The following is a 17,640-nucleotide window of genomic DNA, read 5'->3' as shown; positions in this document are numbered from 1 at the left end:
AATATTTTTTATTTCATTAATATATATTTTCATAGTCAAACATATTGCTTTTACCCACAATTAAAAGACAAATATATGTAGCATAATATATATACATATAACTAAAATTAGACTAACATTCAATCTAATTGTTACTTTACAAAATAATTGTTGTTCTAAAAACAACTATATCAATCAAACTAGCCTTGATCAATATATATTTTTTTTAGAAATTGCCTTGCGAATCTTGTGGCGTTTCTCTCTCTGCAAAGTAAAGAAACAAAAAGATGGAAGATCCATTGGACCATTTTCATATATATAAACTAGCCAAAAGACTACATGTACGATTTTGGACTGCTTCAACTTAGCTCCAAAGAGAAACTGATGGTTTTCTTAATGAATGGATCTCATTCAAGTTTCAATTCTTTTAAAGGGTACCCGAACCAATCGGTTCAGACCCAATATTTCCAATCTAAAAGTCATAAACCAATTTTCTAACTAATCGATTCGGTTCGAACCAATAATAACATGCCTAAATTCCTAGCTTAACTCAAAGGCAGAAATTCTCATTTTTCATCTCATTATGCATATTTATTAATTTACAATTATAAAAGTTGTGAGTTTATCTATGATATTTCAATAACAATAACATATACAATTTATGCATATATATTCATTTATAATTATAAAGTCTATAATTTATTTACATTATAAAAAGCCCAATATGAAGAATCATCGTTGATAAATGTTTCTCAGATATATTGAATTTTGATAAATCACGGAATAGAAAGATATAAAAATATGTCCTAGATTTTATGGATATTTATATTCTTTATGGATATTTAGATTCTATCTCTTAAGTTACTAAATTTATGGATATTTAGTCTTTCTCGTTAAGTTTTGTAAAAAGGAACGATGAACGGTAATTTATGGATAGTTAGATTCTCGTTTAGATTTTCTCGTTAAAGTAGGAATTATAGTTTTAAATTGACGGTTAATTAAATATTATTTGGGATATTTGTTGTTAAGGGATTAAATAATATATAATATGTATTATAAATCAAAGAAAATTAAGGAATAATTTTATTGTTAAGTATATATAAATCAATATATAATAAAAATTTAATTATATCCTTTATTTTAGGATTAAAAGATTAAGGTTAATGATTATTAATACATTAATGAATAATTGGATTTTAATAATAAGAATATTTGAAATTTGGTCAAATAAATATTGATGGTTTATTATTTAATTTGATTAATATGATACATTACAAATTTCAAAATCAATTAAGATTTGGCTTACGGTATAATTTTATTTTTTAAATTACATGTTTCTTAGAAAATTATATATTATTGATTTGGGTTATATACAGTAATATGACATTTAAATTTAAAATAATGATATTATTATTCATTATTTGGATTGTATTGATTGATACAAATAATCACCAAAGTGACAATGTTTGTTGAAATTAATTCAAGACAATTTTGAATGGTAGTATTGTGTAATTCATGTGATTATATTATTTGGCCCAAAGGCTGATAATTAATTGACAGAATTGCATTAATACTTGTGATGATAAATATGTAATAATTATAAAGTCTTATTTATGTGAATAATTAATCCATCCATCCAGAGATAGATTGATTATTTGACATGTCTTATTATTAATGTTTCATCATTACACCAAAATACTATTAGCAGTTAATATTACTTTCCAAAGACTTGATATTAATGTTGCATTAAGTATTTTGAGATGGGATAAATCGTTATTTGAATTTAATTGTTACTTAAGTTTATAAATGTGAGCAACTATTTTATTAAATATTTTAAGTGATTAAGGGCTATAATTTTTTATTATGTCAAGTTAAAGATAGTTTTTTTAGATGAGACTGCAATATAATTTTTGAGGATATTGAGTTTGAGGGAGAAATGATTGTGTCTTTAAAAATGATTTAGATCAATAATTCCTATTGTGGAAGATTTGATTTATATCTCAAGTGTTTTTGACATTGATAAGGATTTTATTGATATTGAGGATAATGTTCAAAAATCAAGAGTAACAAGACAATATGATCAAACTTATTAAGTACAAACTCAACAACCTCAAAATCAAGTGTCTTTATGACAATCCAATTTAATTGAATTACTCTTTAAGAACAATTTATGGTACCCGTTACATATTTTGATATGGAGCTTCACCATAGTAGATGTTAAGGGGTTTTTCAATAGAGACATTGAAAAACATTTTGGTGCAATGAGAATACTTTGTGTCGAGAGACCAAATTAATATGGTTTGCAAATTAAATAAATTCATCTATAGACTTAAAGAAGCGTCTCGTTAGTGATACCACAAATTTTACAAAATAACAATTCTCTCTTTTGGTTTTGAGGTGAATTTAATTGATTATTTGTGTATCACATGTTCAGTGGGAGTAAACGTCTATTTATGGTTTTATATATGGGTGACATTTTGTTTGTCACAAATTTTGCTTGACATTAAGTAGCCAATACTTATGAGAAATTTGAAAAGAACTAAGAATTAAATGCTCACATATAGAAAGTCGGAAAGTCTTGAGATCATTAAGTATTCTGACTCCGATATTACGGGATCTCAAAATAGTATGAAATCTACTTCGGGTAATATTTTTCGCTGGCTGATTTTGTCGTTTCTTGAAGAAGTGTCAAACAAACACTTATGACGTCATCCACTATTGCATCGAAATTTATGACATGTTACTAGGAATCAAATTAAGTGATTTTGACATCAAGTTTATTTTATGAAAGAAATGATACAAAGTGGATAGATTTCTATAAAATATATATGTACAAACTCTATGGTTATGAACCTTTTGGCAATAGGTTTATCATCTAATGTCTTTAATGAGGATATTGCTCGTATGAGTGTCGTACGATCTCTAACTTCAGTGGGAGTTTGTAATTTTGACATCTTCCAGTTTAATTATTTTATAGATATTTATAAAGTTTTAATTCTGATCAGAACTTAAGTATTATTCAGTTCATTACACTTTGTATAATTATGTTTAAAATATGATCTCACTAAAGTTAAGTAGGACCAGTTGAAAATTGACATGAAAAGATCACCTTGCATGGAATTTTCATTCCTCACATTCATGATATGATTTTCAATTAATTGTATTGATTTATGTGATCATTGTTGGGTCTAGTTGTGCTTAAATACAACGACGAGCTCTTTCGTCCTATACTGATATAATTAATTGATAAAATTGTTTAATACAACATATGATTGAGATGACATAAAACTTCAGGCGCATTATGGTTGATACATTTATTTTTGTACATACGTGACCCAGTGGGAGATTGTTGGAATTTTTAGGGTCACTAGTATAATAAATAATTGTGCAAAGTCATATTTAATATAAGCCAAAATAATGTGATCTGATGTGATTAAGTTTATGGCTTATGGGTGTATTTTTCATGAATATAAAGTGAGGATACCTAAGTGAGATTTCTAATTTTATGAAGGGGCTAAATTAGAAATTACGTAACTATAATAACTAACTTAATGTTGGTTATATGTAACGGTAATGGTCCCCATTTGAAGTAACGTCAATTCTCCTTTGCGTCCCTATCAACAGAGAGAGAAAACAAATTTGACGTACTCATCAATTGGAAGAACCATTCCACATAAAGAAAGTCTAAAGAAAGAGAGATTAAAGACTTATTCTATTACAAGGAAAGAGTAGATTCATGCGATTAATTAAGTACGCTTCCGCCGCATTCAAGATTTTAATTTCTCACACATTAAATTAGAATATAATTAGGATAATTCTAACATTAGACACCAAAGAAAGATTTACTTTAAAAACTAGAACATCTTCGCAAAGATTGATGAGAAAGGGTGTGATAGGGTAGAGTTCCACCCTAAAAATAGGTATTGGATGCCTATCTCAAATGCAATTGATGTCTTTGAGGAAGGCTAGTTATTGGTTAGTAACTAAGGGTCATGTGGTCCGTTTGGTGGACGAACAACCTCATGTGAGTGTTCGGGGTAAAATAACACAGAACATTGTGAGAAGGTACGTAGGGGGAGTTGAAAGATCACATTGGTCATTGATCTAAAATCGGCTTTCGTAGCAACCCCTAAGGACACCTCACGTGCTTAGATTTGGGGTGGCTATGCATTGTACCGTGAATATGATTGATGGTAGAGTGAGGGTTCTATAAAAGTGTCGGTCCTCGACTAGATTTTGTGTCCAAAATCAATGGAAAGAGAGGACCCGGGTAGCATACAACCTAGGCAGCAAACTAGGCCCGTAGTGATGCATCTTGTGCGATCGAAGCTCATACCTTTGTAGTGGTGGTAGGTGTAAACACTCATTTTTTACCATCACTTTATAATTTTTAAGAATAATCTCGAACCTACATACTTTATTTATAGGTTCATTGAATTAGACTAATATAAACAATTAATTTTGAAAAAATATCATATCAATCCATTCTAAAATTAATTAAAGATAAAATAAATCTAATTTTTTTTACATAAAACTCAAAAATAAAAATAAAAATATAATAATAATAGTAATAGTAAAATAAATTAACAAAAAGTAAAATAAAATAAATAATGATAATAATAAAATAAAACAAAATTAATAAATAATAATAATAATAATGCTGGTCGTAATAGCAAAATAATAATAAAAAAAATATATAATAAAAAAAATCAACCAAAATATATATATATATAATAATAATAATATTAATATTAATAAGAATAATAATATGGTAAGAGTTCTTTCTAGTTTTTTCTCAATCTTTGTATACCATTCAAGGTCTCTTTTCTTGGCCTATCTATACTCAATTTTTTTTTGATCTTTGATTTGTTGGAGTTTTAAAAAAAATGTTTTTTTTTTTTTTATGAAGAATCATAGTTATTGGAAGCATATCTTTGATGCATTTAAAGTCTCTTAAAAAGAATGATTCTTAGTTAGTTCGCGTGGTCATGCGATCTGCTTGGTGGACAGACAACCTATGGTGAGTGTTAAGGGTAAAACGAAACAGGTTATCTTGAGAGGGTTAGGAGAAGTCAAATGGTCAAATCAGATATCGGTCTTCATTCGGCTTTCTCAACAACCTTAAAGGCGTCTCTAAAATCTAGTTGCGGGTAGGCTATAAGTTGTACCATGAATTTCATTGGTGGTAGATGGAGGATTGTAGAAAGGGATCGGCCATCAACTAGACTCTGTGTAAACAATCGAATGAAGTAGATGTCTCTACTTAACACACAACATATGCAGCAAACTAAGCTTAGAGTGGTGCAACCAGATCCTCATAAGGCTAACATTTAGACATATGCAGTAGTGGTATGTGCTAGGAAATAGTCTTTAGGGTCGATTAAACGAAGGTGGTTCATGTCGAATCTAAATCTTTTAAATTTCAAACGTAGGAGGCGTGTCCTGGAGTTGTGGCTATATCAAGAATTAAGAACAGAAATAAAAATGATTGAGGTTGATTTGGTTCAATTAAAGTTGTTACGTTAGCTTTTCACACGTCGACGTGGAATCGAGGACGTCTTGAGATCGAACCTAATGAATTTAAATACTCAATTTGCATTATGGTTCAATCTAAGGTGAAGAAAAATAGTGTTAGTGTAATTGTGAGTATTTTTATAGGACAATATTATATGATTAAGGAACTTAGTGAGTTTTTTTGAAATTTGGATTATTTTGTTAGATAAGTCTAATTGTACGTGTAGTTCTATTTAAATGTGGTTTGATTCGATTCAAAGAAAAATAATTTATTTTTTATTATTTAAAAATGAAATCCAAATTCATATAGAAGGAAGTATTTTTCATGATTTATATCATGTTTTTAAATCTTAATATTTATTTAGAATTAAACATTGTAAATTTTAAAAAAATCGAAATAGATACATTGGTTGATATATATTTATTTATTTATTTGTGTCAATTATAATGTTAATAGTTAATGGAATGTCATCGGATTGTATGCTCACAACGATTTGTATTTTCATGTGAGTATAAATAAGTAAAAGACTAGTTCATCAACGTTGCTCGCTATCTACTAAATGAGCCTTAACATCGTTGGTCAACTCTCGGGGCAGTGGATAGAGCTCGTCCCTATTTGACTGACCCAGATTTGAGAGTCCTTCTACTACCCCTCATTCTTAATGCAAGCTAAAATTATAAATGAAATTCAACAATTACAAGTCGTCTAAGGTTAAATTGTTCCACGTGCTGTACTCAAGATCAAAGTTCAAATCTAGCTAGTGTGAATTTGAGGGAATTATAAATATTTAAATTGACCCCACCAAGGTAGCCCAGTGGTAAGTAGGGGTGAGCAAACGGGTAAACCTAACCCGTATTACCCAACTCATATTCAACCCAAATTAAATTTACCCAACCCATAACTCAACCCATATTATTTACTAATATGGGTTGGGTAACCCAAATTATCATATTTTTATTTTTTCATTTAACATGTATTTGACTCATTTAACACATTTTTATCCGTTTAATACGTTTTTGACATGTTTAACACGTTTTCCACAATTTTCACGTTTTTGGAACATTTTGACACGTTTTTGACTCGTTTAACACATTTTTCACGTTTTTAATACGTTTAATATATTTTTCACACGTTTAACATGTTTTGACACGTTTAACACATTTTGGCACGTTTAACATATTTTTGACACGTTGAACGTGTTTTTTTATACATATATTTTTGGCATGTTTAACACGTTTTTGACACATTTTTTACGATCATAACACATTTTGACACGTTTAACATGTTTTTCACGTTTTTCACATTCTTGACACGTTTAACACGTTTTTAATATGTTTAACACGTTTTTGGCACGTTTTCCACATTTTTGACACGTTTAACAAATTTTTAACACGTTTAACATGTTTTCCACGTTTTTGGCATGTTTTAACACGTTTAACATGTTTTCCACGTATACCACGTTTTTGGCACATTTTGACACGTTTAACACATTTTGACACGTTTTTCACGTTTTTGACACGTTTAATACATTTTCACACGTTTTTGATACGTTTAACATGTTTTTGGCACGTTTAACACATGTTTGATACGTTGAACATATTTTTTATATTTTTGGCATGTTTAACACGTTTTTAACACGTTTGACACATTTTTCACGAATATGTCACATTTAACACATTTTGACACGTTTTCACGTTTTTGGTACGTTTAACATGTTTTTCATGTTTTTCACATTCTTGATACGTTTTTAATGTTTTTGGCACGTTTAACACGTTTTGACACATTTTCCACGTTTTCCACATTTTTAGCACGTTTTGACACGTTTAACATGTTTTTGACACGTTTAACATGTTTTTCACATTTTTGACATGTTTAATATGTTTTCACAGGTTTAATGTGCCAAAACGTGAAAAAGTGTTAAACGTGCCAAAAACGTGAAAAACGTGTTAAACATGTCAAAACATGTTAAACATGCCAAAACGTGTTAAATGTACAAAAAAACGTGTTAAAACTTGTCAAAATGAGTTAATGTGCAAAAAATATGTTAAACATGTCAAAAATATGTTAAATGTCCAAAAACGTGTTAAACGTGTTAAAATGTCAAAAACGTGAAAAACATGTTAAACATACCAAAACGTGTTAAATGTACTAAAAACGTGTTAAATGAGCCAAAACTGTGTTATACGTGTTCAACATGTCAAAACGTGTTAAACGTGCAAAAAATAGCGTGCTATTAGTGTGAAAACGTGTTAAACATGTTAAAAACGTGTTAAACGTGTCAAAAACGTGTTAAACGTGCCAAATACGTGTTAAACGTGTTTTAAGTGTGAAAACGTATTAAAAATATTTAAAACATATTAAACGTGTGAAAATGTGTTAAACTTATGAAAAACGTGTTAAACATGTCAAAAACGTGTTCGACTTAAAGTTGGCAGATTATTAGTTTATATTGAATTAATAATAGATAATTAAATTTATATAACTTGGGTAACCCTAACCCAACACAAATTAAACCAACCCATTTTCAACTCAACCCAACCCAAATTAACCAACCCAAATTAATATTTTGGGTTTGGGTTAGGGTTGGGTTTGGATAAACCCAAATTATGCTCACCCTTAGTGGTAAGAGTCGGCTTAAGAGACCAAAATATCACGAGTTCGATTTTATCTGAAAGCGCTTTGAGTTTAAGCGGAAGACCATGGTTGTAAGGTGTCACGCTAGTTCTCATTTAATTTCTAAAAAAATATATTTAAATTGAAATAATAGTGTATATGGGAGTGCAAATTTGAAAATTGTATTTGAGAAAAATTATATAAATTTAAATGGGTGAGAGATGGTGGTTAATTTATTTCAATTTATTATATATCATTTTTTATTGCAAATTTGACTAGGCAAGGGATAACCATTTTTTTATTTGAATATAAATTTAACTTAATATAGAGAGAGACTTTTTATTTGTAAATATATAAAATAAATTAAAAATCTTATTATTTCATTAATGAAGAAACTTGTTATATATCCAAACTGAAGTAAAAATACATTTAACATTTTAAAAATCGTTTTGTTTTGTTTTGTTATAGTCATGAACTTTGTATTTGATCTAAGTAACATAGAAATTCATCAGAAATATAGTCTATTAATATTCCACTTTTATGCTTGTTTGCTTATATTTCCTTCTTTTTTAATGTGATATAAAAGAGAATATTGAAAAAATAAGAATGAAGGCTATAATAACCAATCAATGATTTACTCACTCATTTGCTTCATTGGACAACTTTAAAAAGTTGACAATTTTTTATTTTTTGTAATAACAATCCATTATTTATCTTCTTTATTTGTTTTGTGACTAGATTCCTTTGTTAAGGCAAAAGAAACACATCAAAGTAATTAGATGATTGAAACAAAACTTGATTAAATATTAAATCAAATATCTAACATGCCTTCAAACCATTATCATCACATTAAAAGGATAGAATCATTTGATCCCTTTATTCCTAAAATATAGGAGCAAAACAGTCATTTTAAAAAATAAAAAATTATTATTATTATTTTGCCCCTCCTCCATGTTAGAGGAAGCAGGAACCCAAGTGCACATTAAAGAAGACATTTATACTTTTAACTCATTTAATTTCATCATGTTAAAATTTCTCAATTATTTTAAGGAAATAGATCACATATAAAATTTAGGGACTAATGATGTGAAGAATTTTATGTCTATTAATCTCGTTTAATCAATTTATAACATTGTCGCAAAATGTTTGACTAACAAATTAAGAAAAGTATTAGAGACGGTCATATATATTAATCAAATGACGTTCATCAAATATCGTCTATACATGATGTCGTATTAATAATTAATGAGTGTATTGACTCAGCTAATTTAAGAAGTGACAAATATTTTTTTGACAAGTTAGACATCGAAAAAGCTTAGGATCACATTAGTTGGGAGTTTTTGTTTGATGTAATGGGCATAATAGGAATGGATGCGAAATGGATTGGGTGGATTAGACTTTGTCTCTCGACGGTTAAGTTTTCTGTCATTTTTAATGGTAGTTTTTAGGGATTTTTTGAGAGTTCCCGAGGGATTAGACAAGATGATTCACCCTCTCCATTCTTGTTCATTATTGTTGAAGCTCTCTAAAAAATGATAGCGTTTGCAGAAAACTCGGGACTCGTACGTGGAGTGAGTTGTGGGTCAAGAATATATGTTTTTTCTATATCACATTTGATTTTCGCTGATGAAACGCTCAGTATGATTTAGCTACCTACAAGAATTTTAAACACCTTTGGGGTATTTTATGAGTATTCGGTGCATGTTCCGGTCTTCGAGTGAATCTTAATAAGTCAGGAATTTTTTCTTAGATCTTGTTTCGAATAGAAGAATGATGATGTTGGCAAATGTGTTGGGGTTCAGAATTGTTGATCTTCCATCAACATACATTAGTGTGTCATTGGGTGCTAAATTACGATCTACTGTCTTTTGGGATCGATTATCACTAAAATAAAATGTAAAATATCTAGATTGAAAAGTAAAATAATTTTGAAAGGGAGTCGATTAATCCTCACTAAGAGTGTGTTGTCATCTATACAAAAATTATCATCCTAGTCACTTGACAAATATTATTACAATTATTATTTTTGAAAGTTTGAAATATATAAATTCTTTAAGTTGTTACCTTAATGTAATTATTATGAAAAGTATTTATTTATTGTAAAATATTATTTGAACATAACAAAAAACAAACAAACTTAAGATATAAAAATTTACACAAAAATTATTTTTAAAAAAAAACTCAAATAACCATATCAAACACCCTAAAAAATAACTAAATTTGAAATAATCATATAGTCTAAAATTAAAATTGAAATAACTAAAATAACTTGAGATATTTGGGTTCTTATGGTTTTTTTCTAAAGAAATCAGTTTGATTAAAATTTTGAAAAAAAAAAAATCAGTTTTTGTTGATTAAAGATCAAAATACCTTTAATGATTTTTTATCTATATTGAATAAAAATTAATTTTAGATTAAATAAATGAATTGATAGTTATATTTTAGATTTAAAAAAAACTAAAAGAAAAAATAACAAACCACTTCTTTAATCAAACAATGTACCACTCTCATCCTAATAAAAAAAATGAGGATCAGTTAGGCGTAAAGTTAAGTCCAGAACCGCCATAAGGGCATCCATATCTTTCCGATCATCTGTCAGTCAAACTGTTGTCCCAATTTATAAAGAATATCTGAACGAATAGAATTATTATTAGGCATTGAGGTTTTATAATAATCTAGAAAAAAAATGAATAATAATAATAATAATAATCAATGATAATTTTGAAAAAATGAGAATATTTTTAATAAAATTACTTAAAATGTAATAATATATAATAATAAAATAATAATTAATAATTTAAAAATTCAAAATATTTTAATATTTTAAGTAATGAATTGAGTAATGTGATTATGTGAGGGAGAAGTGAAATAATGTTTGAATGGGTTGGGTTATTTAAATAATCCAAACCAAACATTGCCTTAAATTTACTTTATATATTTATTTCCTCATTCTCTTCCTATTTTTTCTTTTACATATTATTTCTATCTTTCCTTTTATATGTTTTATTATTTTAAAACATTTTTGGTCTGAGAAGCCCAATTATGTGGGCTGTCATCATAATTACCTTTCTTTCCAAAGCTAATAGGGCATGTCCATTCAGCTTTGAAAATTTATTCTAAAGCAACAGTGATTGGCTTCATAGGTAAACAGTTGCGGCCTTATTCGAAGTTGATTTGGTTCAATTAAAGTTGTTACGTCGGGTATTTTACACGTCGACGAGGAACCAAGGGCGTCTTGAGATCGAACTTAATGAATTTAAGTAGTCAATTTGTATTACGGTTCAATCTAAGGTGAAGAAAAATAATGTTAGTGTAATTGTGAGTATTTATATTGGACAATATTCTATGATTAAGGAACTTAGTGAGTTTTTAGAAATTTGAATTATTTTTGTTAAATAAGTCTAATTGTTTCGTGTAGTTCTATCTAAATGCTTATTGTTTGATTCGATTCAAAGAAAAATAATTTATTTTTATTATTTATAAATGAAATCCAAATTCATATGGAGGGAAGTATTATTTGTGAATTATATTATGTTCTTAAATCTTAATATTTATTTACGAATAAACCTCGTAAATCTAAAAAAATCGAAATAGATACATTGGTTTATATATATATATATATATATATAATTATAATGTTAATAGTTAATGGAATGTCATCGGATCGTATGCTCACAACGATTTGTATTTTCATGTGAGTATAAATAAGTAAAAAAAATCTCTTCTTCTAGCCTAGCGACATAAAGTGGTCAATATACGAATCAACCCACACTCATCAAAAAGTTAAAACATCAAAATACATAAAATTATAAAAGAAATTGAATAATTACAAGTCGTCTAAGGGTTAGAATGTTCACATTCTTTACTCGAGATCAAAGTTCAAATCTAGTTATTGTGAATTTGAGGGATTATAAATATTTAAATTGACTCCACCAAGGTAGTATAATGATAAGAATCCACATAAGAGACTAATTTGTCACGGATTCAATTTCATCTAGAAGCGTCTTGAGTTTAAGCGGGGACCATGGTTGTGGGTTGTCACGCTAATTCTCTTTTAATTTCTAAAAAATTATTTAAATTGAAATAATATATAGTATAAATATAGGGGGAAATTTGACTGGATGACCATAAAGATGCCTTTATTTGATATTTTGACCAGCACATAAAATTAAAAACGCCGGTGACACTTTTTTTTGGACGAAAATGCCTCCGTTGCGAAAAGTCTATAATCGTGAGACGCAACCTCGCAACCGGCATTCGCGAGACGCAACTAACATTCGTGAGACACAACCGGCATTCGCGAGACGCAAATTTTTTTTTGTAAATTTAAAAAAAAAATTGCGTCTCGCGATTGTAGACTTTTCACAAGGCATTATCGACTTTTCACATGGCATCCGGTTGCGTTTCGCTACCGACGGTTGCATCTCGTGACAAGGGCAATTTCGTAAAAAAATATAAAAGTGTCACCAACGTATTTAATTTTATACGTCGGTAAAAAATCAAATAAGTCCATATTTAAAGTCAAATTTCTCATCTAATACAAAATTCATGACTATAACAAAACAAAACGATTTTACTTCAGTTTAGATATATAACAAGTTTCTTCATTTAATTTCCCATCTAATACAAAATTCATGACTATAACAAAACAAAACGATTTTACTTCAGTTTAGATATATAACAAGTTTCTTCATTTAATTTCCCATCTAATACAAAATTCATAACTATAACAAAACAAAACGATTTTACTTCAGTTTAGATATATAACAAGTTTCTTCATAAATGAAATATTAAGATTTTTAATTTATTTTATATTCTTACAAATAAAAAGTCTCTATATTAATTTAAATTTATATTCAAATACAAAAAAAAAATAATTATACCTTGTCTAGTCAAATTTACAATAAAAAAATGATATATAATAAATTGAAATAAATTAACCACCATCGCTCATTCATTTAATTTTTATAGTTTTTCTCAAATAACTTTTTCAAATTGTAATCCTATATTTAGGAAAATTTGACCGAATGACCCTAAAGATACCCTTATTTGATTTTTTACCAGCGCATAAAATTAAATGCACTGGTGATACTTTTTTTTGGACGAAAATGCCCCCATTGCGAAAAGTCAACAATCGCTAGAAGCAATTACAATCCACATTCGCGAGACGCAACCGGCATTCGCGAGACGTAATTTTTTTAAAAAAAAAATTCAAAAAAAAAAAAATTGCGTCTCGCGAATGCCGGTTGCGAGTGCGTCTCGCGATTGTAAACTTTTCACAAGGCATTGTTGATTTTTCACCTGGCATTCGGTTGCGTCTCACAACCGGCGGTTGCATCTCGCGACAGGAATAATTTCGTCAAAATAATATAAAAGTGTCACCAGCGCATTTAATTTTATGCGCTGGTAAAAAATCAAATAAGACAATCTGTAAGGCCATTTCGTCAAATTTCCCTCAGATCTAGTAACATAGAAATTCATCAGAAATATAGTCTATTAATATTCCACTTTTATGCTTGTTTGTTTGCTTATATTTCCTTCTTATTTTAATGTGATATAAAAGAGAATATTGAAAAAATAAGAATGAAGACTATAATAACCAATCAATATTTGACTCTGTTATGCTGATGTCCTTTAATCTAGTCTTGAAAAGGCGTTTAATTAATAGTAATGTCAAAAAATCTCACTTTGTTGAAATTTTAGGATTAACAATCAATGAAATTGTTTTGTAGTGTCAATTTTTAGATTATTATAATCTTCTCCAATTAAAATACTCATAGGCTGGCAACCTTCTTAAAGATCTAAGTCACGGGTTAATGATTTAAATAAATGGTATTGGTTCAACTTTAATACTTTCGACTATTCAAATCGGGTTCAAATCTGTTTTTCCAAATAACATATTCCACAATGTGTCATCTTTACAAAAATTAATTATTTTATAAAATAAATCAAAAGTAATAAAAAGAAAGTGAAAAATACACTTATTTTGTGAAGGTGGTACAAAGTGAAATATAAATTTTGTAACAGCTATCAGCTGTTACATCGCTGTTCAAATCCTAGGTTATATGTAGTAATTACTTTTGGTGAAACGATTATTTTTAATAGACATCCTTATTTTAATGACTGAATGTGATGCATGTGTAAACGAATGAGGTGGTTGAGGTTTTCCTCAAACATGGGAAACTTAACTAAACATTTATTAATAATTCTTACATTTCTTAGTTCAAGTTAAAATTCATCTGTGACAACTCTTTAAATTTTAAGTTTATAATGTTGTTAAATATAATCTTAATTTTGATATTCCTTTACAAAAATCTTAAACATCAACTTTGGGTTTTATTTGGGCTCCCAACTATAAAAAAAGGCTTAATAATTCAAATTCACTTTTAATTTGTATTACAATATTTTAAAGGGTTATGTTATAACCTAATTGCTCTAGTATTTAAAGAGAGGCCGTCATCAAGAAGTAGAAGTCAAAATTAAAATAGAGGAAAAAGAGAAAATCTTGTAGCAGATTTTCGCCTACAGCCGCACAGGTTCATCAAACTCACGATCGGAGATTCAAACGGAGTTTTTCTGGGGCTTAAAGGTTCTTCCTAATTTGAGTTTTTTATTTGACTTGTTTGGAACCAAAAGTTGTATCTTTTTTGTTTTGTCATTTTTATCTTTCTATGGTATTAAAAGGTTGTTATACCTTGTTTGTATTCCCGACTCTGATTATAGTGAAGCTTGAACTGGACGTAAAGTCCCGTGGTTTTTACTCCTTAATTTGAGGAGGTTTTCCATGTAAAAATATTGTGTGTGCATTGTGTTATTTGTTTCCGCTTTTACTTGTGCTTTATATGCTGCTAAGTTTTTCAATCAAGTAGAAAATATAATATACGTTTTTCCTAACAAGTGGTATCAGGGTTTAGTTAGTTGTTTAGGACTTGATTGAATTATGGAGATAAACACAAGTAGGGTGATTTTTCTCAATGGTTCAAATTATCAAATTTGGAAAGGAAATATGAAGGATTTGTTATTTGTTAAGGCTTTACACTTACCCGTTTTTGGTAGTGAGAAACCTGCATCTAAATCTGACGAGGAATGGAATTTTGAGCATGAACAGGTATGTTTTTTATTCGTCAGTTTATTGAAGAGAATGTTTACAATCATATCCAACATGAGACAAATGCACAATCTTTATGATATAAACTTGAAAATTTATATGCTTCAAAGACTGGAAGTAATAAATTATTCTTGCTTCAGAAATTAATTCATTTGAGATATAATGATAGAGCTTCTATAACTGATCATTTAAATGAGTTACAGGGTGTTCTTGATCAGATGTCAAGCAGAGGAATTAAGTTTGAAGATGATGTTCAAGGACTTTGGTTATTGACTACTCTATCTGATTCGTGAGAAACGTTTAAGGTTTCTCTTTGTAATTCTGTTGCTAATGGTGCAGTAACTCTACATATGGCAAAAGGTGGGGTCATGAATGTGGAATTGAGAAGAGAATCTAAAGGGTCTTCAATAAATTCAAATGTGTTGGTTACTAAAAATAGGAGAGACAGATGAACAAGGGTGGAAAAGACAATGCGAGACATAAGAGTCGAAGTAAGTCCAGATCAAAGTACAAGTCAGCTGAATGTTATCATTGCGGTAAAAAGGGGCACATTAAGAAAGAATGCTTTAAGCTAAAACGCAAAATGAGCGGATCTAATCAAAATAAAGATACTGGAGAAGAACAGGTGTCAATAGAAATGATCTCGTCACTGTCCACGACGAGAATACAATCAACATTGTATGTAATGAGTCGAGTTATGTGTTTGACACTAGAGCTTCCTTACATGTTACGCCAAGGAAAGACTATTTTACGTCTTATACTTCAGATGATTTTGGAGTATTGAAGATGGTTAACGACGACTTAAGTAAGGTTATTGGTATTGGTAACGTTTGTTTGGATTCTGGTAATGGGTCGAAAATATTACTTAAGGATGTTCGACATGCTCTAGATATTAGGCTGAATTTGATATCAACTGGAAAACTTGATGATGATGGTTTCACGGGTAGTTTTGGTTCTGAAAAATGGAAACTTTCTAAAGGTAACTTGATTATAGCTCGAGGAGAAAAATATTCTAATTTATATTTGATGCAAACTTCGATATGCAAGGATAGTGTGAATGTTGTACGGAGTAAAGATGCTTCCAAATTATGGCACAATAGACTTGGTCACATCAGTGAAAATGGATTGAATCTGTTGGTTAAGAAAAATGCTATTTCTGGTTTGAGTGAGACCGATTTGGAGAAATGTTCTCATTGTGTTGCTGGAAAATAAACTAGAGTATCGTTCAAGCATAATCTTCCTTCAAGAAAGTCAAAAGTCTTAGAGTTGGTGCATTCAGACGTTTGTGGTCCTTTAAAGATACGAACTATTAGTGGTGCTCTTCATTTTGTAACATTTATTGATGATCATTCTAGGAAGCTTTGGGTATATGTTTTGAAGTCTAAAGATGAGGTCTTACAAGTTCAAAGAGTTCCATGCTCTTGTTGAAAGAGAGACCGAAAAGAAGATCAAGTGCATTCGTAGTGATAATGGTGGTGAATATTGTGGTCCATTTGATGCATACTGTAGACAACAAGGGATTAAACATCAAAAAACAACTCCAAAGACTCCTCGGTTGAATGGCCTTGCAGAAATGATGAACAGAACAATTGTTGAGAGGATTAGATGTTTGCTTTCAAAAGCAAATTAATCTCAAACGTTTTGGGGTGAAACATTACTCACAGTAGTACATGTTATTAATTTGAGTCCTAAACTAGTTTTGGACGGTGAAGTTCCAAATAAGGTATGGACTCGTAAAAATATTTTGTATGATCATTTACGAGTATTTGGATGCAGGTGCTCTGTTCATATTCCAAAGGATAAAAGATCAAAGTTGGATATGAAGAGTCGAGAATGCATTTTCTTGGGTTATGGCCTAGATGAATTTGGTTACAGATTATACGATCCAGTTGCAAAGAAGCTTGTCAGAAGTCGTGATGTCATCTTTTATGAAGATGAGACTATTGAAAACATTGATAAAGCTAAAAATAGTGAGTTGAAGGAAAAATGTGAGTGGATAGATTCAGATCCAGTTCAATTATCTGAATCACCTAGTTCAACAGAAAATCAGCTGCAACAGGATGATTCTCACACTACAACAAAAAAGACTTCTGGCGACCCTTAAAAAGACTTCTGCCAACCCTTAAAAGCGTCGCCAAAAATATCACCGACCCTTATTCTTGCGTCGCCATAAGCAGGGTCGGCGCAAGTTATAACAACGCTTATTTAAGCGTCGGTAAAAGTAATTTAAGCGTCGGTAAAAGTAATTTAAGCGTCGCTAAAAACCCATTTAATTTTTAACAATTTTATTTTATTTTTTATTTTTGCTTTTTAAATTTATATTATCAATTTTCTCTATATTTTTATTTTATATTTTAAAAAAAAAGGTAAATAATCATTAAAAATGACATTTATAGAATTATTTATTCTCATTATTGACATTTTA

This window comes from Impatiens glandulifera, chromosome 1, assembly GCF_907164915.1.
Source record: "Impatiens glandulifera chromosome 1, dImpGla2.1, whole genome shotgun sequence".
Lineage (NCBI taxonomy): Eukaryota > Viridiplantae > Streptophyta > Magnoliopsida > Ericales > Balsaminaceae > Impatiens > Impatiens glandulifera.
Note: the sequence above shows the minus strand (reverse complement) of the source record.